At 32.5% G+C, this 26,692-nt stretch overlaps 1 long non-coding RNA gene across 1 annotated transcript; it reads right to left on the bottom strand.

Moving 5' to 3' along the window:
• Nucleotides 1-20,768: 20,768 nt before the first annotated feature.
• On the bottom strand, nucleotides 20,769-26,166 carry LOC115952592. Its single transcript, XR_004083472.1, has 4 exons — nucleotides 25,883-26,166; nucleotides 21,649-21,751; nucleotides 21,203-21,556; nucleotides 20,769-21,079 (listed from the first exon to the last, which is right to left on the bottom strand). It is a non-coding gene; the product is annotated as an uncharacterized LOC115952592 (long non-coding RNA).
• Nucleotides 26,167-26,692: the final 526 nt, after the last annotated feature.

Raw genomic sequence — 26,692 nt, 5'->3', positions numbered from 1 at the left:
GGCTCCACTCTTCATATTTTGGTTATCCATAACATGTTGGAGATGCTCTCACCTATCAGTGATAAAAGGGAAAGGAACACAGAAAACTGAAAAAGTGTCTCTATACTGTAGCGAAACACTTTTCTACGAGAATCAGATTGGTCTCGAGGATGCTTTAACCTTGAATTTGAGTTTAATTTGGATGAGTTTATTTTCATTCTCATTGAATATATATTAAAAATATACTTTCTTTTTTAAAGTGAGGCTATAAAAATTGATCCAAAACTATAAATTATTGGTCTAAATAATTTTTGGGAGCTTATCTACCTATTTGCTTAAAGTAAGGTAAAAATAAAATAATATTTGTGATAAGTTTATCCAAACCAAAACCACATTTTAAAATAATAATAATGGGATAATTGCATGGAGAATATTATTTTGAAAACATTAAAAAATGTCAATTAAATTACAAAAATTTTCTTCCAAAAAAATAGTTACAAAACTTTTAACCAAACATATTAAAGCAATTCTAGGAACTAATTATTTTTAAGGGTAAAATATTATTTTTATACCAAAATTTTACTAAAAATTTATTTTTTATCCCTAAATTTAAAAAATTGGTAAAAATAAAAAATTACCCCTCTAATTTTCACTCTTTTTCATTTCAATCATTTAATTTTCAGTTTTATCAATTCAATCCTCTAATTTCCAATTTTTGTTAACGTAGAATTCCGTTAAACCCCAGCTGCCGTTAACTTTCATTTTTCTTATATTTTAATTTCGGAATTAAAAAAAAAAAAACAAAAACAAAAACATAAAACAAAACAAAACATTGAAGGGGAACATGTTTTTGAGTCTGGAATCTACGGTGGTAGAACAATGCTGATTTTGGAATCTACGGTGCTGATCCGTTCACCACTTGCTCGAGTCGACTCAGTGTCCGTTGCTCTCCACCGTCTGATCTTAACCGAGTCATCTTCTCTGATTCTCAGAAGAGTCCCAACCTTCCTCAAGTCCCATCATGGACCCCACCACCACCACCACAACCACAACCACAACCTCCGTCTCCACCGGCAGTAGCTAAAGACGCCAAGCCAGCTAACCTAGGACAACCAAGCCTACACAAAAACGAAGTCGCTGGAGTCTCATCTAGCTCACCTGAAATCGAGTCCGTACCACCGCTCCTTAGAAAGCTTCTCGATTGTGCTCGTTTAGCAGAATCCGAACCCGATCGAGCCGTGAAAACACTGATTGCACTCAGAAAATCTGTTTCAGAACACGGAGATCCAACCGAGTGAGTGGGCTCTTACTTCTCTAAAGCACTATATAGCAGACTGTCAGTACAAGCAGAGAAAAGCTTGACTATGGTTCAAACCACTTCCGAAGACTTCACGCTCACTTACAAAGCTCTAAACGATGCTTGACCCTTACCTGAAATCAAAACTGAGGAATCACTCGGTTTTCAGAAGGGGAACACGTTTTTGAATTTTTTTTTAGCATCTTTATTACTTTTGCTGTTGGAGAGGTGGGTTCATCAGATTGTAGTAGCAACAGGCTTTTAGGATCATATGGTGGTGCCATTCACTTGCAATATGTTGTGATTCCTCGGTTTTGGTTTCAGGTAAGGGCCTTAAATGTTCTTTCTTTCTTATTTTTTTCATTTTTACAGACTTCTTTTTTTTAATTCCGAAATTAAAAAAAAAAAAAAAAAAAAAAAAAAAAAAAAAAAAACTGAAAGTTAACCGCCGCCCATAACTGGGGTTTAACGAAATCCTGTTTTTATAAAAATTGAAAGTTTAAAGTTTGAATTGACAAAACTGAAAGTTAAAGAATTGAAATGAAAAAGAATGTAATTTAGAGGATCAATTTTGTAGTTTTGCTTAAAAAATTTTACTTTCATTCTTTAAACTTTACCCAAAAGAAAAAGAATCGTCTCTAAATTATTGATTTTTTTTTTTCATTTATATTTTAGCCTCTAAATTATTAAAAAAAAATCTTTTTAAAGTTTTCCTTTAAAAATTAAAGATTCGGAAAAAGAAAAAAAAATATAAGTAAAATTTAGAGATTCAAATAGTATTTTATAATTTTTATCCTATTTTTAAAATGAAAATGTCATTTTCATATTATTTAAAAGCATTCTTGTCAAACATGCTATATGTTATAAATGCTACTTTCTTAACATTTCATTTTAAAAAAAAAAACACTCTACATTAAACATTATATCTTATAAATTTTGACAGCATACTACAGTGATCTGCTAATTATAGCAGCTCACTGTAGCATGCTGTAAAAAAAAAAAAAAAAAAATCATTTGTTTATTCGGATCATTAATTAAAAAATTGTTTTCTTTTCCCAACTGGCCAACGTCTCTCATCCCAAGCTCTTTCTCTCTTGCCCAACTGAACTTCACCCCCTCTCTTTTCTTCTCTCTTCCTCTGACTCTCTCGATTTTGCTATGGCCATGGGTGGTCTTTGTCTCTCTTCCCCAACGTCACGTCTCCCACCATGGTGGCTAATGGGTCTCCTTTCTCTCACCGTGGGTTTGGTGGGTCTCTGTTATATGGGTCGTGATTTGTGGTTCAATTCTCGTGGGTCTTTGTTGTGATTTGATTTTGGATGGATTTCGGGCCTTTCGGCCGTCGTGGTGGTTGTTTAGATTTGATTTTGGCTGAGTTTCGGTAATGGTGCGTGGTTGGAGGTGATGAGCTTGAAAAGCTCCGGCCATGGAGGTTTAGTGAGAAACAAAGGGAGAGAGAGTAAGAATAAAAAATGATAAAAAAGAATATTTAAATTAAGGGTCCATTTGAATATAACTTATTTTGCTAAAATTGAAAACTGAAAATACTGTAGTAAAATAATTTTTAAATATGTGAATAGTATCGTGAGATCCATTTTTAATGAAAAAGTAACTCAAAAGTAAAATTTGTGGGACCCATAAACAGTATATGGATATACTGTTCAAGGGAGAATAGTCCAAAGTTGCGGCTTAAAAAAAAAAAAAAAAAAAAGAGAAAACGAGCCGTAACTAAACGCAAATGCCAATAAATGTGAATCCAAATACACAATAAATACTAAACAAATAGAAGTTTTGAGGTAAGTTAAATGGTAAAGTGGCGTGTTAAATGTTATAAAATTAATATTTTAGAGGTTAAGTGTTAAAAATTTTACATCTCAGATGAGATTGATCTAATGAAATTTTCAGGTGCCGTCAGCACTAAAAATTTATTAGAAAAATAGTAATAACATTTCTGCAGACGAAGTTGACTGCTAGCAAGTTGATTGGACCGTTTTAGACCAAACTGCAAGTCGCAACGTGGAAAGGTCGGTAAACTGGAAAAGCCTACTGTATCCTTGAAGTTGATGAGCACAGCACTTTGGTAACTTGGTTCTCCCTTAATTGATTGACATTTGTTTATTTTATTGAAATTGAAATTTTTTTACTAAAAATACTATATATATATATATATAAGTAAAAATTAGTTACAATAGTATAGTATGACTTATAAATAATATTAAAAAATATAATAAGACTCATAAATAATAACAAAAATAAACTAAATAGTAAAATAAGTTAAGACTTTTTAATTTTGAGCCAAACACGAACTCAGAATATCATCAGTGACGACTCTAGGATTATTTTTAAGGGGGTCAATAAGAAACATAAATTATACAAAATTTTAAATAAAAGAGAACTTGAATATATCAACATCACCAAAAAAAAAATATATATATATATATATAAAGTTTTACAACTGCTTTTTACGATGTTTCATATTTTGAATTTGTTGTATGATATCTTCATTATTAATCCTACAAACTATATCTCTTTCACTGTACACAGTCAAGTAATCATTCATCAATTGATCTCCCATTTTATTGATTTATTTCAAATTTTTTAAGATCTAAGTGAATTTTTTTCTAAGGTTTAAGATTAACAAATTTCTACTTTTGTTGTTAGGCTTATTAATTTTTTTTCCAAATTTCATATCAAATTGGTTTGTGATTGGGTTTTTTTTTTTTTTTTTTTTTTTTTTTTTTTTTTTTTTTATATGTGTGTGTTTTAAAAGACCAAGATATTGTTAAAAAAATTATATTCAAACTTATTTTCAACTGGGCTTAAAAAAAATATAGAACCAAGGTGTTCAAAATTTTATTCTAGGGGTCATGAACCCCCTAGGCTCCAACTGGAGCCGCCCCTGAGTATCTTAAGCCATAACTCTGTTGGTTTTTATTAATGCAACTAGGGCCGGCCAGATTCCTCCAAAATAATTCTAACAAAATTCGGTGGGTCAAAACTAAGGTCAAAATTCAAAATACTCCTCTATGCCTCTTTTTCTTTCTTTTTTTGATAGGTCCTCTATGCCTCTTTAAAACTATTAAAAGTTTAATTAGATTACACCAAAGTCTGCACCAAAAATAAATTTAATAGTGTTTTGGAGCAATAATTCTATCATACATATTTAAAAAAATATAACCCAATTAACCTAACTATTCGTTTGGATACACGTCCACGTCCTAGCGTTTGGCGTTTTGGCCTTTTTTTTTTAAGTCAATTTTCACGTGATTATACACTATTCTATGGGTCTCATGCATCGTTCACGGGACCCACAAACCTCTTTTTTCAACAAAACTTTCATTAAAATGGGTCTTACGACACTATTCACACATTTAAAAATTATTTTACAACAGTGTTTTCAGTTTTCAGCAAAATAAACGGTATCCAAACGGACCCTAAATGTGAGATGATGTTTCAAAGTCCATGACATCAATAGGGGCTGCAATTTTTTTTTTTTTTTTTTTTTTTGATAGAGCTCTTCTAATACACAACATAATCTCACTATATTTTCACAAGAAGCATAGATGTCAAGTGTCAAATTGTCAATCCACCATAGGTCAAATTTTAAAAATTAAAATTAAAATAAAATTATACCCAAACCCTCTAAAACAAGTGTGTTATGAAAATGTCACCATAAAATTCTCAAAATCTTATTCATTGATTTAAAAATGAGTGGATTTTCTATCAAAAAAAAAGAAAAAAAAAAGAAAAGAAGAAGAAATGGGTGGATTTATCCAATTATTAATATTTAAACATATGTTGACTATAACTATTTTTATATCCATTTGACAAAATTCAATCCACTTATTTAAAACATAGATGAATATAATTTAAAAAACTCCACTATGGAGTTACATGAAAACTCTCAAGGATCCTAATCATTTTTCTTTTGGCTAAGAAAAAAAAAAGGGAGAGAGTGCCGCGGGGGCTTCCACTTGTGGTCATTGTTTCCCGTCCACTTAAACTCTACTCTTGTAGCATGAGACCGCCCGAGTAATAATGGAGCTTGCTACTACTCAAATGCACAACTCTTCAATCCGCAAGTATGACGAGTTACAAGAGCTTTTTAATCTTAAATTTCTATTAGTAAGCTTTTAGGTTGAATATGCCAACTTGTTGAGATAAAAAGTTGTGAGTACTATACAGTTAATTTCAAATGGATCTATTATTGATATTTTTATTTTCCATTATTCATAACCCACTACTTGAACAAATAAAAAAAAAAGTCATCACGAGTTCAGTTAACTCAACTAGTAAAATATATTTAATAAAAGATTTGAGAAATGATGATCATACATTGTCTACATCAAAAATCAATTATTATCTTGACTTAATAATAACAAGCCATTATCATATAGAATGTCATATGATAAATTTTATCATATCTAAAAATAAAACTAAAATAAAAATCTCTAAACTTATTCCTTGTTTCAACCAAATCTATAAAGCACATTATTGACCTGATTCTGAATATTTTTTACCTTAAAAGAACATATTCACAATACTTTGGCATTTCTTTTTTCACTATGTTTGAATCGACGTAAATTCAGGGAATTTAACAAGCCGTATACGCCGGGACCGGACGTGATTTGAATCCTTTTCTCAAGCTTTCGAACCTACGCACCAATCTGGTTGGTCGCCAGTCGCTTCTAACTAACCATGGTGGTCAATGAGTAACCCAACATTTTCAGCTCGAGGCGAAAAGGCCTAACTACAATACAAAGTGTATGATAGGTATGGCCCAGCAACTAAAAGACTTTGGCACCGCATGACCCTCTAGGCGCGGACAGCATGTAGTCTTCCTCTTCTTTTCATGGACAGTGGGTCCAGATAGGAAGACTTCTTCTGTGAATCATTATTACTCCTTCTTTTTTTTTCTTTTTTTTCTTTTTCGCTTGAATAGTTAGACTTTTTTTATGAATAGTAATTTGCTTTGGAAGAAATTTAGTGACAGCATTATAAATTTTTTTTAATAATGTTGTTTAAATTTTGTAAAAATATATATGAGTGGAAAAATGTGTAAAAAAATGTGTTGTAGTGTTTAAACAGTACTTTTTGTTGTTTAAACAACAGTTTTTTCTTAAAATTCAATTATATAACTGTGTTAAACTAAAAATATATTTCTATTTATAAGAAAAAAGTCACATAACCAAATTTTAAGAGGATAATCTAAGAAAAAACATTTAAGTATTATATTTAAATTTTGTCCATTTGCTTTTTAGTTTAAAAAATCTTGGTAATAGATTTAAATAAAGACAAAGTTTAATTACAATATAAACATTACTCAATAAAATAAATATTACTACATGTTTTCAAAATCCAACTGTTAAATTACACATTCTTTAAGCTCTTAATACACAAGTCAAATTTTGTGTTAATTGAATATTATATAGTATATGATCTATAAGTTTATATATTATGCATAATTTTAAACTACAAAAACTTGCATTTTAAACAATTTTTTGATGACATAATTTTTAATTTTTAATTTTCTAAAAACTTTGCAAGTAATAAGGATATAAGAAGAAGATGTAATCCAATTATGGATTTATCAAAATTGCAAAAAATATTGAGTAAGAATGTAGGTTACAACCCATTTTGTAGCTAAACTTTGTTCATTAAATAACAAATATGAATTTTATTTTATTTGTGGATTATGAGAAAATCAAGTATAATATTTAATTTTAAAAAAATGTAAATAATTCAAAAACAATTACTTTTCGCTTTTTTGTTGTTGATATTTGGCCAATACAAATTAGATGCTTGTTTGAATAATTTTTATGAAATATTTTTGGTTTATGTTGCGGCCCTTTAGTTGAAATCTTAATTCCATCCCTTCTAGCCAGGATGTGATCACAAGGGGGACTAGAAGGGGAGAAGTTAGGCTTTAATATAAATTGTAGATTGTGGTCAAAGTCGAAGATGTAGAGCAAAGGAGTTAAGGATGTGAGCATGGTTTTAAAAATCGGTATAGTTAATAAACCATTTTTGCTCCTAGTTTTCAGTTTTTATTGGTTTTTGACTGGTTTTGGTTGGTTTTAGTGTTTTTATAAGACTAAATTGGTTTTTAAATCTATAGACATGAGGTAATAATGGTGGTGACATCGAATTTGGGGATGTTGGTGCTCTTATATCTCATCTCCATCCCAAACGGTTTAAATAATAATAAGTGAGTTTCTCACAGACCGGGAGTATGAGGTTTTACCCGAAAGCTACACTGGTCGCCCCCCTCTATCAATTTCTTTCAACCAAAAAGGAAAAAGAAAAAAAGTTGGCGATGCACGTGAAGTTGGAACGGTGGAGGCCAGCTTTAACTGAATTGTAGGTGATTAGACTCTCCATCACTACTAGTTCTCATGGTACAAGTTATCCACTTATGACACACATGTTAGATAATTTAGATAGATAAAACTCCTAAGAGTGGCCACTAGCCTCCAATAGTGTGTTACTGTGTGTGGAAGGTTAGAAGAGGGAAATGGGATGGGGATGAATTTTATTTATTTTTTGGTTAACCAAACTGATAGCATAAACTAAGCAACAATCAGTCTGTTACAAAAAAGTTTAGCTTTATCAAAAGCTAGCATATTATCCACCACAGGTGGTGGTTCATACAACAAAGGAAATCAGTAGGTTGGGTTGCTCCCATGTTAGCAAGCTTATCAGCACATCTATTAGCTTCCCTAAAGATGTGGGTCACTGTGTAGTTAGGGAAGGCTTTGATCAGGTTCCTAAAATCATTCAAAAGAGGTTCTAACATGAGATTAACAGAGTTCTATATTAATATTGAGAATGTCTAATTGTCGAGTTGCTGAGAGGCCATCTTTGAGGGCCCAAAGTTCTACCATAGTGCTAGATATACTCCCAAGTTTTCTCATGAAACCAGCCACTCAGTCTCCATTGCTATCACGCAACATACTGCCTCCCTTAGCCTTTTTCGAATTTCCAAACACAACACCATTAGTGTTGAGCTTCACCCAACCGATCCTGGGTTTCTTCCAACTAATTTGAATTTGAACTCTAGGCGGTTTATTTGAACAATCTAGGACAAGAGCAAAAAATTCAGCTCCTTTCTTAATACTTTGAGCGTGTATGTTGGGCTCCTTTCTCCCTGTCTGAAAGATGAACCTGTTCCTATGGAGTCAAATCAACCAAACAGCTTGGGGAAACACAAGGGGTGCTGAAGAAGTCCTATCTAGCATCATCAATTCCTAAATTTCTCCAAACTTCCCTAGCCATACTGTAATCACGCAATACATGGATAATAGACTCCACACCAACTCCACAAAGATCACAAGTATTGTCAAGATTAAAACCCCTTGAATCTAGCACTTCCTTTGTTGGGATACTGGAGTGAAAGCATAGCCAGGGAAAGAATTTGATTCTAGGTGAGGTTTTTGCCTTCCAAACCCAAGGTTTGTGAGTGGTTAGGTTCAAAGGGTTTAAACCCTTAGTAAGAAGATAAGCCGAATGAAGATTGAAACTTCCATCCTTAGAGAAAGCCTAAATAAGAATATCTTCTTGGATAGGATTGGCAGCAAGTGGCACCCCTTTAATTTCCTTTAGGATTGTTTATGGGAAGACAAAGGATGAGTCTAGAACATTAGCAAGGAAATCTTTAACTGATTTCTTCCCTCCCTCTTCTAAGAGAGATCCTTGAATTTGCTTCCTAAGAGGGCCTGAGGCTAGCCAAAAATCATCCCAAGCGCTCATCGCCTCCCCATTGGAGAGACCACTTTAAGCCTTTATTAAAGATAGCTGCCCAGGTACGGGAAACAAGTAATCTTCTTCCCCTTTCACTTAATGTGACAGGTGTAAGATATTTTGTAGTGAGCATTTTTTCCCAATTTGCCTCTGGGTTCAAAGCAATCCTCCAACATAACTTAGTAAGGATGGCAGAATTCCTAGCTTTCATTTGCCAAGACCTCCTAGATTGGATGGGGATGAAGTTGAATGCACCATGTTTGGATTTTTTAAAAAAGAGCAAGAAAGGGTTTAACTGTTTAAGGGATTTGGAGGGGGTAAGATATACATCTAAAGATCTCATTTTTAGATCCACATGACTAAGGGATTTTGTTAATTTTGTTCTTTATGATGTCAATTTATATATGTTTTTTTTTTAAATTGAATAAAATATTGGCATAGTTGTCAATTTATATAATATCATCTAATTTTATCTCATTTTCATTTTAGTTTTTTAAACATCCAAACAAACTGATGAGATTCAATTCTCCCCCAATCTCCAGCTACTTAATTTTTAAGACATTAAAAAAAGAGGAAATGATAGAGAGATGCTACGTCTACAACATTTTTACAATAAATCACAAGTGGTTAGTTATTGGTTCAAATTTGAAATTGACACCAAAATTATTTTTTTGCCCCAACAATAACAACCAGTAACAACCTGCCACTTAAGATTTGTTATAAAAATACTGTAAAAATGTTGTAGACATATCATTCCTCGAAATGATAAGTAATTATGTATTCTCCCCCTCCAAACTTCCATACAGTGAATTCATATGTTGGCCAAACATTTCTTAATTCAACTGAAAGGCCAACTAAAATAAGGAAATGGCTTATGGAGTTACCAGATTTGGTTGGATGAGTATTTCCATATTTGGAATTTTTTGCCTGGATTTCTTCAACTATCTTTTGTTTGTTGTGTGAATTATCCAATGTTGTATGCTAGGAAAATAAAGTACCAATGCTTTAAAATCACTCTTCAGCGAAAAATGCTTTAAAATCACTCACGAGAATCAAGATTGTCTAATGTTTAAGTCAGTTTAAATGCCTTCGGAAGTGAGATGCATTCATATTCCTTTCCTCATCTACAGGTAAAGGAGAGTCTCTACTCTCTAGTCTCTACCACTGCTACATCTGGGCCCATTTTCTTAAAGGAAATTCAAAATGCACCCATCCCAAGCATTTTTTAAGATTTTATATTAGACACGGGGATAACTTCTTTTGGAATTAATGTTCATTGAGAATATACCATAGAAAATTGAAACGAATATAATCTTCTCCTGTTAAACACCTAACTCCTGAAAAGAAATTGATGTCACAATCTTTATGAATTATCCACAAAAAAGTTTTCATATTTCCTTTTTATTTGTCTTGTGTTTGTTTTCGTTTTAGAAAAAAGAAAAAGTAAGAGAAAGACATTTTTTCCCACTGTTGCAATCAGTGTGTAACACAAGAGTTACATATCCAGTACTTAGGCTCTAAATTATTGTACATCAAGCTTCTGCCAATATGGCATTTGTCCATAACAGCCAACGCCCAGCGGTATAAGGCATCAAAATGGATGAGTTTCAATTAACTTAATTGATAAAGTTTTTAGTTGATGAATAAGGGACCTAAGTTCATGTGGCTTTCACCACAAATCAATTAGTATCTTAACTTGATTAAGAACAAATAGTAAATTATAAAAGAGAAACAAAATTGCAAACTACACTTCAAAAGTTTAAAAGTGTTTAATTTTACCTCACAAAATTCTATTTCATTTGTATTAATAGTCCCTCCATCTATATTTGCCATTAAACATCATATCATTTTTGTAATCTAAAAAATTTAAATAAGTAAAAATGACATAAAATACTAAAAGTAACGTGACATAATTTTATTAGATAAATTAAACATGTATAATAAGCCTACGTGATATTTAATTGAAAATACAAACGAATGAGTTGTTAATACTTAATACAAACATGCTTTCAAAAAAAAAAAAAAAATACAAACATAATAGAGTTTTAGGGAACATAATCCAATTCCAAAATAATAACTCCGACCAATTATTTCATGTGGAATCTTTGAAAACAAGTCCAACCAGTTCCTTTTCTGTTGAATCTAAAAATAAAAAATAAAAAGAATCTAACAAGATCTGGCTTTATTTGTGTCTGACACTAGCAGTAGCATGAATTAATAGTAAGCCGTATAGTGATTCAGGGATCGAGGCCCACATTAAGGGTAACTTTTGACTCCTTATACAGCTGTGGGTCCAATTTTTGACTAAAACATAAATAGGCCTCAGGTGGTGGGTCACAGTTTCTTCGGCCGTTTCTTTCATTTGCAATTCTCCAAGAAATTAATACATGCACGGAATAAAGTGGGTGCCCCATTTTCTCCCTGATTAAATTATAAGAAATTTATGGTAGGCAAATCACATGATTTATTATTTCAGTAAAAAAAATTTATTTATTTAAAATTATGAAATTTTAAATAAAAACTAAATATTAACTTAATAATTTTAAATAGATAAGAGTCTTTTATTGAAATGATAGATAAATAATATAATACACCATAAAGATGGTATAATTTCTCAGATGGTGTGCTTGCCAAGTCATAGGCATTACTGGACATGGTTCAGCATTTTTTGAGACCTATCCATAATGAGGGCGTTTGGCTACTGTGTTTTCCTGCGTCTACGTTTCCGTTCTACGTTTTCTTTGTTTTTTTTTTTTTTTTTTTTTTTCTTTTGCCCGCATATGTTGACTTTGGTGCACAAAAATTACTGTTTTGCACTGTAGCAGTACTGTTCATGTACTGTAGTAATACTGTTTACGCATTAAAAAATATTAAAAATGGATCCCACGGTACTTTTCACACATTTAAAAATTATTTTGCTACAGTATTTTCAGTTTTCAGTTTCAGTAACAATAAGCTCAATCCAAACGGACCCAATATGTTTGACATTATGGTGCAATTATACAATCACGTTTGGACTCAATGATCACATCCTATGTATCCTATGCCGCAATATACGCCTCTTGATATATTATAAGAAGAATGCCATTTATTTATGAGTCTATTTACACCCTTCAATCATGACATGTCGCGTTATCTTTTTACAACTTTTCACAATTTGAAGAATAGGACTGATTACACACAAACATTCATCTTATTAACTATTAAGAACCCTCTAATAAAAAAAAATAAAATAAAAAAATCCCATCCTCCTTCACTCGGAATTGAAGAATAACCGATGACCAAACCTCCACCTGCCAATTTGACGACCACCGGAGACGCTGCCAGAGTTTGAAAATGAAACATTGTTTTGGATCCCCTACACTTGGCTTTGTGTGTGGCGGTGCTCAAGCACTTGCTTTTGACCATTTGTTTGTTGGCATCTGTTCATTCTTACTGTGTGAGCTCTCAAGCAAAAATTCACCAGATACGTTTTTGAATTTTGGTAAAGAATTTCCTCTTTTTGGGTTACCAACACTTAAGTTTGTGTTTGACGGTGCCCAAGCTCTTGTTTGTTTTGTTTTGTTTTCTTTATGTGTGTGTGTGCTGGGTCCTCTTCAATCTTCCACTATACAAGCTCTCAATGATATCAGCCTTTTCGATGGTGTCTCTCAGTCCGATGAGGTTTGTGGTGGGAGACGGAGGAGTTGAGATTTTAGGGACTCTTTTTTACATTGGTTTGAAAATGTGAAATAGGTTTTTTTTTTTTTTTTTTTTTTTTTTTTTTTTATCAAATGTTATTAAGTGTATTAGGATGTATTAATTTTACGATGAGTCTTAAGTAAAAAGATAATGTAGCATATTCTTATTAGCTGATATAAACCAAGGGGTTTACATGTCATCCTTATTGAATTTATTCTCTTTATTTATTTATCAATCTTATAATATTTACAATAAAAAAATTAATTTTTTTGGGAGATATTTTCAAGTTATGAATTTATGATGTCCACTCCTAATGATAATTCTTTATTATTATATTAAAACACTAATTAATTTTTAGTGTAAGCGGAGATTAAACCTCAAATCTATTATTTAACCATAAAAGATTTTATCAATTAAGCTAACTGGAATCTTAAAAAACTTTCATTACTTAAATTCTCATTTTCGAACTAATGAATTATTCAAAAAAAAAAAAAGGTTTAATGATAGCGAGTTGGGAGTTAGGACTAGGGGAGGTGGGAGGGAAGTGGGGTTGGTCCATTTCCCACAGACCTGCCATAATTTTTCTTATTCAAAAAAGTGAAAGATTAAGGGTCTGTTTGGATACCACTTATTTTGCTTAAACTAAAAACTTATTGCTAAAAGTACTATAAATAAAGGTAAAAGTTAATTGAAATAGTACAGTGGGGCTCATGAATAGTACCAAAAAGTGCAGTGAGGCCCATAAATAGTACCAAAAATAAGCTGAATAATGAAATAAATTTCATTTTTCATTAGTATCCAAATGGAGGCTAAAAGACTATTATAATAATGTCTTACCATACACTTGGTCACACATTTTGATATAATTAAGACATGTAACAAGTGTTGATCATATTACTTTTTACTAAAATTGTGGATCTATGTATAAGTAATATAATTCAATTATATATTGATAAATATGCAAGTTATATTAAAGTATGTGAGTAAGTGTGTGTCCATACTCCATAGAAAAGCCGCTTAATGGCTATGTGGATTCAAACATTTCACCCCGATCCTGACATTGGCCCAAACCCAATGTTGTAAAGTGAGTGGCAGTTTAAGATTAGCCCATTTACAATAAACTCATTCATTACATTATTAAACTTTGGGAAAAATATCACTACACACCCTTAGTGCAATGGTCTCTCCACAAGTATAAATGTTTGTGAAGTGTAGGGGGTAAAGGCTGAGGTTTAAGTCTCCAGGAGGGAGTTTCACACACATATACACTTAGATTAGGTTAAAGTAGAATTTTTATCTTTAACATATGAAATAAAATAAAATAACTTTGGGAAAAATTAAATTTTGCACCCTTAAATTATATACACTTTTACACTTTTCCTCATAAATTATACCCATTTTACATTTATTTCCTAAACTATTACACACATAAAACAAGTTTAATTGGTAGTATAGTTTTTTGATCTCATAAAGTAAGCATGATATAATTAAATCTTGCAAAAATTTGTCCAAGAGCACAAGTTAAGGTCAAATTATATACAAATTTCAAGAAAATCACACACAATTACAATTAATTTATTCTTACAAACCAATAAATTACTATTTTCTTTTCAAAAAGTGTATGAAATTAACTAGGAGTGTCAAATGGGCAGGTTTGGGGTGGACATAATTGGGTTGGGTATTTAAAACTCATTTACCCAATTAAAATCCATTTAACTAATTGCTTCTAACCCAAACACAACCCAACCCAATTATTATGGGTAAACCCCAACCCACCTAATTATCAAAATTACCAAAATGCTCCTAAAGTGAAAAACTCCAACACTTTCTTGGATTTTCTTTTCCACTCTCTCTAGTCTCCATTCTTGGGATTAAAAAATTCCACATCAGCAATTATATTAAAAATATAAATAAAAAAATATTTTCTTTTCTTTTCTATTTTCTCTCATTTTCTTGGCAACCAAACAGTGCAACAAATACGAAGAAATGTCATTTCAAGCTTAAAAGTTTCCTGAAATTTCAAAAGCAACTGCCCTTGAAACAAATAGAAATTCTTCAAGGACGATGAAGGAAAATGAAAAGAGAGAGAGAGAGCTATCTCTCTGGTGTAGTCAAACTAGCTATTTGGTAAAATAATAACAAAACCCCAAAAAAAAATTTCACTATGAATCCCAAAATTTCCTTGCTTTTTATCGAGAAATGAAATTACATTGGAAAATAGAATTAACCTGAATCGCTTCCCAAATGGCATAACCGTAGGGGCGAATAACCATGGTGCCACGCACAGGACCATAGTCAGTGAGCTCAGCGTTGGCAATGACATCCAGGTACCAAGCGTTGAAGTCCTGTGACCAAGGCGAGATGACTCGATCTCTGTCTGGGCTAACTCGGCTCTTTGTGTTGCTATCGACTCGTTGTTCCTCACTCGCCGTCTCCGCAGCTGCAGTTCCCTGAGCCGACGAGAATCGAGCAGTGAACAGGGACGACGACAGTTGCTGAAACTAAAACCGATGGCTTCGACTCCGCCGAAGAAACACCGGAGATCGCCGCCGAAGAGAATTTGACAAAGAAGAGTGAGGGAAAACGAAAACCTAAAACACTGAAAAGTCTGAGGTTTTTTTTTTTTTTTTTTTAATTGGGAAGGGTTGGGTTAAATTTGGATATATTATCTTTGGGTTAAATGGGGCTCAATGGGTTTTTAGTTAAAACCCAATAATCATTGGGTCTAATTGGGTTGATGCCCATTTAACCCAACTAATAATTGGGTGGGTTTGGGTTCAATTAGAGTTGGTGGGTTTGGGTGGGCAAATGAGTTTGGGTTTACTTTGCCACCCCTAAAAATTACATAGAATCTACATGTCACAGTGAAGAGAACTAAATCCATATTTCTTAGTATCAACTAGATTAGGGATATCCATGAGTTGGTCTATGTCAAGTTTGTGAACAACTCGGACTTAACCCAACTAACTTTGGGTGGGGAAGAACAAAACCCGCTACTAATTTGTTAGGCACGTTAGATCGGGCCTCATTGAGTGGTGGTCAGATTTGTGATAAAGGAGGAGGACTTTGCTAGATCTGTCGAGATCTTGTCAGATCTAGCTAAGATATCCTTATATTGGTGGAGAGAAAGAAATATTTTATTGGAATAAGGCAAAGACATCAAAATTTGACCTAAATATTGATGTGGTTGCAAAGGAACCTTCAAATGGGTGGAAAATTCATCGAAAAAAGGGTAAAAGAGAAGGTTTTCGGACAAGTCGGGTTTGTCGCATTTCAATTTCTCTCACTCGTCACATAAACCTACTTTGTTGCGTCTACATCTTGGAGAACCATTGTCGACCAACAAGCTCTTTGGATCGATCAAATTTCTAGTTAGACAACGGTGGGTTGCTCAATCTCTTCGGGTTTGGTCGGTCTTGGATAGGCACCTGAACTAGACAATGAAAAATATTTCAACCTCAAACTAGATGGAAGAATTTGATAAGACTGTGACAAATTTGGTGCTTTTTTTTTTTTTTTTTTGGGGTTGCAAAAAGCATAGTGTCAACTCTTGATGAAAGATAAATCCAGTTTATTAAAATTAGGACAAAATTTAGTAAAAAAATTGGTTATAGCCCAAGCCTACAAACTTACTTAATAAAATAAATATTATTACATATTTTGAAAATTTAACAATTAAATTGCATGTTCTTTACACTTTTAATATACATGTCAAATTTTGTGTCAATTGGATAGTAAAATTTTGTGTCAATTAGATATTATTTACTATATGATCTACAAATTTATATTTTATGCAAAATTTTAAACTATAAAAATTTTCAATTTAAACAATTTATTGATGACATAACTATTAATTTTTAATTTTCTATTAATTTGGTAAGTATAGAGGATATAAGAAGAAAATGTAATTCAATGGTGGATTTTTCAAAATTCACTTCATATAAAAAGATATTTGATAAGTTTGTGACCCTAGGTTACAACTAATTTTATAACTAAACTTTTTCCATAATATTATATAAAAGTTATGCTCTTTCGTTAAAAAAAGAAAAGAAAATGGTTCCTTAGTCTTTGATCTTTCTTCCCTACTTTATTTTGTCGTCTTTCTCTTCTCTCCCACTATAATGAGGCAGCTTCCTCTTAGGTGTGTAGTTTTTCTTTCAAATAGATTAAATATATTTGAGTATCAATTTCCTTTTATCACCAGTATATTTATTAGTCCTTAATTTGTGTTTCTGTACTCTTTAATAAGACCTTAAAAAATAATGCCTTCCCAATTGACCACGAATAAACCCTAGAGACATGTAAGCTCATCCAGTAGGGCTTTGCTTGAATCATTAAAATTTTTGGGCCATCTTAATTAGTTGGCTTTCAAACATCTCCGAAGATGGAACCAGCAAAATCAAGCACAAAGCTTAAGGATTCAAGATTATTGATGGATGAATCAAATAGAAAGTATGATAACAAGCTAAGAACCCTTTTTTTTTTTGCTAAAATGCAAAACTAACCCTTTAAGTTTCTTTAGATTTCATTTCAGTCCTTTAACTTTGTTTTCGTTCATTTTAGTTTTCTAAGTTTCAGATTTATTCAATTAAGGCCTTTCCGTTAACTTTTGTTAAAAAATTTTGAAAAAAAAAATCTAGAAAATATTTTTCAATCATTAATTGAATTTTTTTAATTTAAAAAATTTGAAGAAAAATTTATAAAATTGAAAAATTAACCACAACATATAACAAAAGTTAATGAAAAAGCCTTAATTGAATAAACTTGAAAGTTAGAGGACTAAAATGAACAAAAATAAAGTTAGAAGATTGAAATGAAATCTAACGAAACTTAGAAAGTCAATTTTGTTTTTTTTGTTTTGTTTTGTTTTATTTTTTATTTTTTATTTTTATGAAACAAGTTAACAACTTATATCTAGAAACCTCAGAAGCACACATGAGAGATAACCTACAATCTTCTCTGTTAAAAAGCTTACAGTGAATGATGAAGGATGGCTCGAAGAAAAGCATCATCTAGTGCTGTCCCAGCTAACTCCTAGTCCTACTATAATAAAAAGAAGCTTTTTGAACTTTGCAATGGAGATGGTTTTTCAAAGCACTCAGAATTAAAGAGTGAGAAACGCTGGGATGAGTGTCTTTGTGTCAATCTGGGTGGGGGCTTGCTTTGAAAATATCAACAACGAAATGTCAAAAAATTATGCAAAATTTCCCAATGTTGGGCAGAATTTTCTTTTACCTTTCTTTTTCACCTTTCCAAGTTATCATGTTTGGTTAAAGTTAATCAATGAGACATTAAAAATAATTTGTGACTCTGTGGAACCCTTAAGAGCAGGACATTTTTGGCTTTATGTCTATAGAGGGTAAGACTAGTCCATCTTTACTGAGGAAGGCCTTATATTTTTTCGGGGAGATCAACCTTGAACGGCATCACATAATTAAAGTTACAATTAAATATTTGAATACAGCTTATTTTGCTGAAACTGAAAACTTATTACTGAAAGTACTGTGGATAAAGATAAAAGATAATTGAAATAGTATAGTGAGACCCATAAATAATATCAAAAAAATATATAAACAGTACCATGGGACCCACCATTTTAGAGCAAAACGCAAATTTTTTTTCACTCTCAATGCAATCCAAACGCATGCTAAATGATGTGCCTCGGAGAAAAATACTCTTTTCATGTTTCGTGGACTGTTGTCAGTTGGAGTGGGGAGCCTCACGCATGTGAGTACTAATTACTAATTAGTAGCTTAGCCTTTGAGTCTTTGGATTTCCCTCCTCTTTCTTTTTAATATTTTAGTTATGGGTTTCATTGTGTTAATTAATTTAGTTTCAAGTACCCATGGTAGAATTGTTTGGGTTCGGTCCCTCGATGGCTCGATTCATTGTAAATCTAATAAATCTATTCTATTTATGCTTTCCAGGAAAAGGAAAGTAAAAAATTGATTGGATCCTAGACTTCGAGCCTTGTGACCGTTATGCAAAGCAACAGGCTCAGGCTCTTAAGGCCCAAAATGAGCAGAGCTTTGGTTACCAAAATGTCTAGTTGAATTTTCTGATCATTGACTGACATAATGTTGAATAGCGCAGCGCCGCAGCCCAATTTAAGCCAATTCGGATCAAGCTGGTCTTAGTTGTCTGGACCTGTTCGTAGTTCGAACAAACCTATATATGTACTTCAAATTCTTCAATATAAATGATCGCTTGATCAGTTCCCGTTATGCATCATGATTATCATTGATAGTAAATTAAGAAGTTTCTTACAAGTCACGAGATAACAAGAACAAAAATTCTAGTAGTATAAAAAAATTCACAATTTTTGTCACAACTATTTACGTGACAAACTGTGAGTGGTGGAGAAAAAATTATGGGTCTATTTAAAAGTTACAGACAACTAACCATAGTATGCCACTTTAGGTATGCCAAAAGCTTGGAGCCAAAGAAAATGAGGTTGAGAAATTTTTTTTTAAATGGAAAAAAAGAGGTTTGAGTATTGATAATCTATTACTGGTGCTAAACTTCTAATATTATATGTTGTTGGGAAATTATGAATTTTGATCTTTACTCTTAACAAATATTACTTAAAAATGTTGGTCTTTACATCGATTAGCACATCTCTCCCTAGTTGAGGGGTGTATCGGAAAATCCCTCAATAACTTTGCCTAGTAGTCTAGTCCTATCGAACTATTGAAGAGAGAAAGGAAAATAATAATAATAATAAAAATAAAAATAAAAACAGAGATAGACAGGGACATATTGCCGAGACGAAAGACATTCTTTTGCAAAAAGTTCAAACCACGCTTATAATGTGGCTTCGTAGTTCATATATATAGTGCTTTCAAACTTGAGAATTGAAATACCTCGAACCATCTACATGCACCACAAGTCCCAAACACCACGTAGCTGTGCAATATCCTACAGGTAAGCTCAATTATGCTTCGAATTTTTCACATATTGTACAAGTTGTCTATATAGCGGAACCTACGGATTTTGATCAGGACCTGGCGGGTGATCGTCCCAACCCCCAAACGATTGTCTTGGAATGCTATGGTGATTATTTGGATCCGAGTCTTTCTCATTGTTCAAGCTCCTTACCTCGTTCTCTTTCACCTTGCTTGGTTGCTCAGTCACTGTCATGCTCTCGGAATCAGCTTCGATCATCAACATCCTCCGGTTCATGCCGCAAGCCAAGTTTGCCATCATTAGTAAAAGCAATGACAATGTCATGATCTTCATTGGCCTTGGGAGTTCTAGGCTAGCTTGTAAACCACTATGATTGCTGAAAGAAAAAGAAGAACATAAGCTATTTATAAAGGTGGGAAGAGAAATAGAATTGTGGCAAAGTGCTTGGAAAGGCTTAGAAAAATCTAATGTGGGCATTCCATTAAGGTCGTTTCGTGAGGTGGGTGCTGTAATGTTTTAAGATCTCCCTCGTCTGGGATATTTTCTATAAGCAAACAAGATAGAGCAATCTATGTCACCAAATGAGAAATCACCACCTTGCCTGGGCCACTTAGCATCGTGACTCTTTCATGAATATATGTACCTATTAGCGGCAGACATTGAAAGAAGCATTATACAATTATAATTAATTTGTTAAAATAAAGAAATAGAGAAACTTTATATGGAACACCATGAGAGAGACATTAGAGTATCCACACTGTGCTTCAACCGATTTTTGCCATGTTATAACTCGTGCACTTAATGCATGCGTCTCCTCCTGTTTAATCAACATTCTCGGGATTTTTTTCATTTAAAAAAAAAAAAAATCTCCTAATTCTAAATCTAGGTCATGACTCGTGACTCTTTCCACGTATTACCCAATTTTTGAAGGATAACCTTGATACATTGGTTTCAGTATGCCTCCTAGATATGAGGATCAACTACTTAGAGCATTTTCATCGGCTCTCTCATAAAAAATGTCATTTTGACATACCAAAAATCTACTTTATCATTTTAGCATATTATTTTACAATATATCATTTATCAGATTAACCATAGATTCAATATATATATATATGTTTAATACCAATACATGTATAATCTTAAATTGAACAAAATACTTGTCTCTCTACAAAAAAAAACAACCACCTAAACTATGACAATATTAAACAAAGTACAATACTTCCAAAATATATGTGATTGTAATAGAACACTTGTCTACCTATACCAAAAAAAAAAAAAATAACCACCCAAACTATGACAATATTATAAACAAAGTACAATAGTTCCAAAATAATTGTGGTTGTTCAAAACAACCATGTAATAGCCCATGAAGTCCTTAAAACACTGCATGTACCGCTATATGCTAGTTTCTTGATGGGATGAAGCATGTGATCTGTAAGGAGTTGGAGATTGATGGTGTAAACCGAAACCACCCTGAATACAAATTAAAGTATCTAATAAGTTCATAAAGAAATCATTTCGAGTAACAAAATAATAGTTTCTATACTTAAAAAATTTAAAAACCAAATACATTCTTAAAACATTAAAATTTAATACCTGATTAGCTTCTGAAGAATGATTTTGCTGATTTTGCACTAGTTGCATCAATTGAGTCATTTGCTCCTCCAAGTTTTCATAACGATTCACTTTCTCCGTCAAAGAAGCCACTTGATTCTCCAATTGAGTCACTTTAGCATCCCTTTCTTGGCTTCTTACTTGAGCAATTGCAGGAGTGCTCTTGATAGGATGCATACTTGGGGTTGGGCCAAATCCCACACCTCAAACACGACCATTGCGCTCATTACCAAACACTTGAGCATATATATCATCTGGTGCCCATGCAATACTTCTAGTAAGGTCGGATGATTGCACACGATTTGAAGACTCACTCAACAGTTTGTTAATTTTTTCCTAATATTCAAAAGTTGAACACAATAACACATTAGAAATTATCAATGTTAATAGATTCAATATTACACTTAGCAAATCATGATATTACTTACAATGTTGCTTTCTGCTTCAGTGTTAACAGGAGTACCATCTTTACGAAGATAGAGTTTTACATATACCTCTCTGCACGCTCTACAAGACGCCAAGCGTTGTTACCTAAATTATGGTCATTACATTTATTTAATTAGGAATAATGGTTTCATACAAACTTAAGAACAATCTAATAAGTTATTTACAAGATAATTATTGAGTCATTATCATTTCTGCTGCATACGAAGCAAAGTTTTTTGAACCACCAGTATGTACATTTTTTTGCTTGGAACGACTGTTCTTGTTTACCAAAGCAAGATCCTATGTTCAAAAAAATTACATATTTAAACAAAATATTATTTGAATATATTTTTCATGGTAGATATTCAATGTAAAATAAGGATATCCATATGAATGTTCTTGTTTTGATGATGATGTAGAACAATTAAAGCATATCAATATAGAATAATACCCTCGTTTTTGGTAAATTCCAATGTTGAACAAGGTCTTCATAATCTTCAAGAATTACATCACCATAATAAATTTGTGCGGCAAACCAATAAATTATAGAGAATATTATCTTTCTTTTAGAAAATTATACACTACAGCTAATAATTAAATAGTTATTATTTTTCTAATATTAGTAAGACCCTTTAATATTTCATTTAATAAATAGAATATTATACATAAGGTATTTCGAAAATATAAAATTATTATACATCTAAGGTGTGCGGATGGTCAATTAACAACTGAGTATGGTCCCATAAAAAAAAAAAAAACGAGGATGGTGACGGTGAAACTTTGTCCTACGTATAACAATTTATTATTCCTAAAAAAGTAATGCATAATATATTATATATAATTATTCCTAGAAGATATCCGAACCCAAAAGAGAATGTTTCAAAATCTACAAATCAAAGTTGCTCCTGAACCCATATTCAAGGAAGTTCAGCAATTGGCGAAGATGGCAACCCAGTCTTTTACATACTCTCTTTGATTTTCCATTGTTACCAAAAAAAAAAAAAAAAAAATATAAGTACTTCCCCTATTAGTTAATATATGCAGTTATGCAATACCCTGCCAATGGACTTAAAACAAATGGTACCTCAATTCTTATATTAAATAATATAAGTACTTCAATTTTTTTTAAATGAGTGGTAGCACTGGTACCCTGCATGTAGCGACTATAATTACCACCATAGTACACTAAGATAAATTGGTTTGTTCATTCATATAGATGTGTGCCAAAGCAAGATACGAGAAGAAATTGTGAAAAGTAAGATATTATTAAATGAAAATAATATTTCAGGATTTAAAAAAAGAAAAAAAATTGAAATGACTTTCAAATTGACTTCTCACACAATCTCTAGAGCATTTTCAATAAGTTAATCTCAGCCACATGTTTATAGAATGGCCTAGAAGTCTTTAGGGAAATACATATTTTATTGCTAATGAAAGAATAGCCTAGAAACTCTAATGTTGGTTGAGTAACCGACCTTTAGCAAGTATAAAAGGCACCTTATTTGGTTCCCACTTGCTGTAGGTGTCAGAGACTTGTGATGTGTGAAGTGAAGAGTTAGGTGAAGTAGTATGAAGCCAACAGTTAGTGTGTGAAGTGTGTATTGTTGAGATTTTGATAATGGGTATGAAAATATAGTCGGTATAAATTTTCTCATACAATATGAGATTTTGATAAGAAATTGTTCAATGAAATATCTATGTGAGTTGTGTGTTTTAATGCATCAGTTGTGTATCCTCTGAGATTTTGAGCAACTAAAATGTTCTTGTCAAAAATTTATTTGCTATTAATCTATTTGCTATTTCTTATCTGTTGTAGAGCTCTTATTTTGTGTTCTTTGAATTGTGGTTTAGTTTTTTTAATTAAAATTTTTGTAATTTTATTGTTCTCAACTTTGGGTGAAGGTTTACTCTGTCAATTGTTCAGCTCTCTCTAATATTTGACTGCTTTTGATTCAGGCTTAGAATAACTTTGATTTCTTGGCTTTGTTTGTTAAAGACAATTGCACAGTAATCTAAACAAATGCTAAATGCTATGAACGCAATTTTTAAAAATCAAAATTTTAAAAAAACACAGTCCATCAAAGGTGCTAGATGCTATTAATTTTGACTAAAAAAAGAAGAAGAAGATTTGTTTAACATAACACGTGTCCCTTTTCCACTCTTCCTCTCACATGCAGCCAGCTAAATATCTCCTTTCTTCTTCTTTTTCTCATGGTATTGTTTATTGTTCACAAAACCCTTAAGTCCATAAAATCCTCTCTTTTTTCTTCTTCCTTACAATCACAAATCAAGTCCTTGCCTAAAACCTCACGTAACTTCTTCTAGAAAAAATAAAGGCATTAAATAACTCATAAAACCACCCTTTGCTTTGATTCTTAACACAGGTCACAGGCTCATAACCCTTTGTTCAATAATTGTAAACTATAGACCCACAAATACTGATATCCCTACACCCACCAAAAAAGCACATGTAAACAAATTCCTAAACTTACAATTCATTATTTGGCTTCCAAAAACACAATATTCAGAAACTGGGTATCAATTATTTATCATATCATATCCATATCCAGCCTGTGAAATTAATAACACAAGGAAAGGAAAAGGGAGCAAGCAAGAATAAGAGAAAACCCAAACACCAAAAGACGTAGTAAAGCCAAAACAAAAGTCAAACAAAAAAAGTTGGAAGTTGGAGCTAACATTGGGGAGGTCAGCCATGTAACTGAGATTATTTCAGAATGATGAGGCTATCTATCTATGTATATTCAAATTATAAAAAAGCACAGTACATACAAAAAAAAAAAAAAAAGACATAAAAGTAATCTTACAATTTATTTTAATATTTTTTCTCTTTATGAAGCTATCCTCACAAAAAGAAAAAAGTGCAAGTACAGTTTTCTAATTTAACACTTTCATAGCGAAAATATGCCTAGTACTCTGACCATTCTAGCATTTAGTTAAATTAGGGGGAAGGCTGTTTAGGAAGGAACCTAAATCCAAGCAATACTTACATGATTTTACAATGCACAACCTAAGCAAGTTATGACAACTTTCATGTGACTTCCTTAACCAAAATATCAAGTCCTATTAGCTAGCTAGAAACATCATGCAGCCAATAAATCAAGGAAACTTCTCCATACACACTCTCTCTCTAGTGCATTTTGATTAATCATCAACCAGAGATAAAATAATATTAGGATACAATGAAGATAATTTATTGTTAATCACTTGACTTTTCTCCTGTCGTAGTTTTCATCTAACATATATTAAGTACAACTAAGATATTCTTATTATTTTTAAGTTATCTAGCTAGTTGGTACTTATATTTGCTAGTCAATGGCGTTAAGTACCAAAATATTATAGGTGGGCACTTCCATGTGCTACAAAAAGGCAATGATTACAACTATGATAAGAAATTAAGGGCTAAATACAATGATTGAATTATTTATTAAAAAAAAAAAATGGCTCCATAAATGTGACATCAAGAAGTGCAATTCTATTCCCAAAAACAAATAAATACAAAGAATATAAGAACAGTAAGTGAAAAAAAAAAAATTAAATAGAGTGACGATTGTTAAGGCTCACCCTACCCTTTGACCTCTACTTATAAATTAGCTGTTCCTTAACTCACTCACTCCCCCAACCCTTTTATTTTATTCAATGACAACCCCGCCCTTTTTTTTTTTTTTTTTTTTTGTTTCTATCCAAAATTGTCTTAATTCTTCAGCGACAACAAACAAAATCAAACACTACGTCTATGTGGCACAATCCTTGCCATTGTTTCTAACACACGCAGCAGCAGACACAGCATCTTCTCCCTATAAACCTATAAATCTTACTCTCTTTCTCTGTCTCTTATTATCATTATATCAAACACAATTTATATATATTAAGTTTATATTCCATTCTGAAATAATTTCAATGAGAATAGAAATAAATAAATAAAATTTAATAGTTCCTCCTTAGACCCAGAGTCAGAGGAGAGGAAGAAGAAGATTTCCTACTTCTTGTTGGTCCAAGCGTCCATGTCAAAATTTATAGCTATTTCCTTCAAATCAGAAACTTAGCATCAAAGAGGGATAAACTAGCAGTCCATGCCAAACCAAAGTGTCCCAAGAATACACCCATTTGATATGAATAACAAAATCCATGTTTAATTCAAACTCTAGCACAACTTCATCTCATGGAAAAGAAATAACAAGAAGTTTGAATATTATGGAAGAGATTGGAAAAAAATACCTCAAAATCTCTCAAAGTCTCAACTAGGAATGGGTATGGAGGTCGACGACGGCCGCGGTGGCTTGGGCGGTGTGGTGGGTGGTGGCTAGGCTAGACTAGAGCGATGGCTAGGCTAGATTAGAGTGGTGGCTAGCAGATCGGCGGCCTGAGGAGGTGGCTGGGCAACCGGCAGTGTAGACGAGTGGGAGATCGACGGCGTTAAGGAGTGCGGCAGCGTGAGGGTAAGGAAGAGAGAAGTGTTGAATGAAGAGAAAAAAGAGTTTTGGAGAAAAAAAAAAACTTTAAAAAAGTGAGAAAGTAAAAGAAAAAGTGGGGAACTTGTGCGGGAAACTAAATTTCTAGGAAAACATATAGTGACGTTTTTAAAAACTTCGCTATAAGAAAAATAAATGCCGCAAAAACTCAATTTTCTGCGACGTTTCAGGAAACGTCACTATTGATCTGTGACATAGCTACGCTTTGTGCAAAGCATTGGAATAGAGTCACTATTTAGCGGCGCTAATTTGAAACGTCGCAATATACCATTTATAAAGGCGTTTTGCAAAAATGCCGCCTAAACCCAGTTTTCTTGTAGAGTTCAATTCTATACATTAAATTAATATTTACTAAGAGAAAAAAAAAGTTTCTCTCTCGCTAGAGCTAGGTGGGTTCCGTCTTCTCTAGTGGGTGTAGAATATTTGTCCCTTCTCTGAAGGTGCTTTTGTCCCTCTTAGTGACAAGTTCACTTGGAGGCTTGTGGGGTTGTTTTTCGTGGGTAACTAGGAAACAGATCCTCTTTCTTTCCTCTTCTCCTCTCTTCTTTGTTCTTTC

This window comes from Quercus lobata, chromosome 7, assembly GCF_001633185.2.
Source record: "Quercus lobata isolate SW786 chromosome 7, ValleyOak3.0 Primary Assembly, whole genome shotgun sequence".
NCBI classification, from domain to species: domain Eukaryota; kingdom Viridiplantae; phylum Streptophyta; class Magnoliopsida; order Fagales; family Fagaceae; genus Quercus; species Quercus lobata.
Note: the sequence above shows the minus strand (reverse complement) of the source record. Positions and strands in the feature narration are given on the sequence as shown.